The 3,036-nt window shown below is 39.3% G+C and overlaps 1 pseudogene; it reads right to left on the bottom strand.

The window, feature by feature from the left end:
• Positions 1-268: 268 nt before the first annotated feature.
• Positions 269-825, bottom strand: LOC101325841 (nucleolar protein 56 pseudogene; annotated as a pseudogene).
• Positions 826-3,036: the final 2,211 nt, after the last annotated feature.

Below are 3,036 nucleotides of genomic sequence, written 5' to 3'. Positions count from 1 at the left end.
TAGCCCTCCTAGATATATATATAAACGAGCCCAGCCAACACTGCACGGGGCAGAGGTGAACCATCTCAGCGGAGCCCAGCCAAATCACTGACCCAAAGAACTAGGAACAAATAATTACTGTTTTTAAACCACTATATTTTGAGGTGGTGTTATACACAGTAATACCTACCTGATATGCTGGAAGACCAAGTTACTTTTTTTTTTTCTTGTGGATTTGTTTTTATTTTTATTGGGCTATAGGGGATGGGTTGGGAAATATCTCAGCAAGTTATGCCCCACTAGGGACATGTCCATTCTGATTTTCCTGGGACAGCTTTTGGAGCTTTTTTTTTTTCTTGGAGCTGCTGCTCTTGCTGGCAGCAGCCTCTTCAGGTCCTCTGCTGAGTGGCTCCTCCTTGGAAGAGGATTTCCTCTTTTTCTTGGAGACACTCTTGTTTCCTGGCTCTTCAGGGTCACTAACTGGTTCCTCTTTGGGGAAAGATTCTTCCTCTTGGGAAGACTTCCACTGCCAGCTGTCTGTTCAATATCACTTACTAACCAGATCCTCCTTGGAAAAAGGTTTCTTTTTCTTGGGTTTGGAGAAGGAGACAGATGGGTTTTCCATTCTCCTGAAGAGCCTCCTGGGGCTTCTGCTTCTTCTTCCTTTTGGGTCTTTTCATCTGTCTCCTCACATTCCTCCAGAGTACTACTGTTGTTTTCTGAAGAAGCCAGGGCAGTTGCAGCCAGCTGTTTCTTTTCCTTCTTCAAGTGTTTCTTCTCCTGTTTCTCCAGCTTCCTAGTAATCTCAGCAGCTGCTTCCTCTGCCTGAATCGTTGCCTCCTTCATGACATCCAGATTCTTTCATGGAATCTCTCCAGTCTTATAGAAGGATAGCCACAAGCAGTGTCTGCTTGTACACTATAGAAGCAGAGTAGAGTGGTTGCAACAGAGGCTGTATAGCCCACAAAGCTTAAAATATTTAGTGTCTGGTTCTTTATAGAAAAAGATGGCTAACCCCTGATATAGAGCTTTGTAAGTTCATGATACCTCGGGGGGACAATGTAATGCTGTTAGAGGGAGATGGAAGGATCTGTCTGAGGAATCAGGTTATTATAATGGATCTCATGGAGGCCTCAGTATAGGGAGTGCAAGATGCTGGGTCAGGCACTATATATAGGAGGCAACAGGGCCTAATGACAAGTGAGCAGGTTTTGGAGTCTTGGCCCTGCCAGTTACTACCTCTGTGGCCCTGAGCAATCATTTTAACCTCTCTGAGCCTCGGTTTGCTCATCTGTAAAATGGGATTCATCGAACCAGCTCATGGCTTCTATTAGAGAATTAGTGATTATGTAAGAAAGATACTTAACACTTAACCTGCTACAGAGTAGATAATAACTGTGGTATGGTCTATGTGTCCCCACCCCCCAAGTTCATATGTTGAAATCTAATCCCTAACGTGATGATATCAGAAAGTGGGGCATTTGGGAGGTGGTTAGGTCGTGAGGGCTCTACCCTTAAGCTTGGGATTAGTCCATCCATTGCCTAAGCCTGACACCAGTGACATCCTTTCTGTCACTATAGATTAGCTCTATAAAATTCTCAAATGTTATGTAAGTGAAATCTTACTGAATGTAATCTTTTTAGTGTGGCTATTTTCACTCACAATCATTTTGCAGTCCATCAAGTTATTGTTTGTGTTCGTTATGCATACATTTTTCTTGTTGAATAGTATTCCATTTCATGGATATACATAAATTTGGTTTTTATCTGTTGTTGGACATTTAGTTTGTTTCCAGTTTTTGTATATTACAAAAAGTGTCTATGAGCATTCATGTGCAATTCTTTGGTCAGGGATGTGCTTTCATTTCTCTTGAGTAAATACTTAACAATGGAATAGCAGATATACATGAAACTTTTTAAGAAACTGTTAAGATTATTCCCTGAATAGCTGTATTTTACATTCCCACAAGTAGTGTATCAAAGTTCTACTTGTTCCACATCCTCACAAACATTTACTATGGTCAGTCTTTTTAATTTTAGTCATTTTAGTGAGAGTGTGTTGGTATCTTATGGTGTTTTTAATTTACATTTACCTGAAGACTAAAGAGGTTGAGCATCTTTATCTGTGCTTATTTGTCATCTGTACGTCTTCGTTTTTTGAAATATCTGTTTAAATAGCTTGTTACTTTTAGATCTGGTTATTTGCATTCTTATAAACTTGTAAAGTTCTTTTTATACTCTGGATACAAATCCTTTGTCCAGTATAGCTTCTGCAAATGTTTTGTCTCAATCTAACCCTGGCCTTTCTTTTGAGAACAACAATATTTGAAGAACAATTTGTTTTTATTTGAATGAACCAAATTTAATGGTCTATTTATTTTGTTTTTTATAGTATAGTTTAAAAAACTTTGCCAAACTCAAGGTCTCTAACTTTTCCCTATGATTTCTTTTAGAAGTTTTATAGTTTCAGATTTCACATTTATTTCTGTAATTCATTTTGAGTAATTTTTAAATAATGTGACATAACAATTAAAGTTTACATTAAAAATAAAAAAAGATTGGGATTAATGCCCTTATCAAAGAGGCTGTGGAGATTTCCCTAGACGCTTCTGCCATGTGAGGACACAACAAGTCTGCAGCCCAGAAGAGGGCCCTCCCTTGACCATTGCTGGCACCCTGATCTCAGACTGCCAGCCTCTCCAACTGAGGGAAATAACTTTTTGTTGTTTATAAGCCACCCAGTCTATGATATTTTGTTATAGTAGCTTGAACGGACTAAGAAACTATTACTACTGTGTTGGCCAAGAAGAGAGAGTTTTGTCAGCTGCGAGAGACTTGGCTGCTAGAATTTACAAGCTTTTATTACACTCAGAGTCAAGTGGGTAGCTGTTCCCTGGTTCTACGCTGTCCTTCTTGGGAAAGGGCCCTGGTGGTAAAAGTTCAGAACCCAAGACAGAAGTCTTATTACAGTGATAGGGAATGTCCATAATAATAAAAATAATGGTGATTTAATTGAGTGCCCACCATTGTCAGCTGCTTTACTAAGCATTTTGCACA

The sequence above is a fragment of the Tursiops truncatus genome, chromosome 4 (assembly GCF_011762595.2).
Source record: "Tursiops truncatus isolate mTurTru1 chromosome 4, mTurTru1.mat.Y, whole genome shotgun sequence".
Taxonomy (NCBI): Eukaryota; Metazoa; Chordata; class Mammalia; order Artiodactyla; family Delphinidae; genus Tursiops; species Tursiops truncatus.
This window is presented reverse-complemented; position numbering and strand designations above follow the sequence as displayed.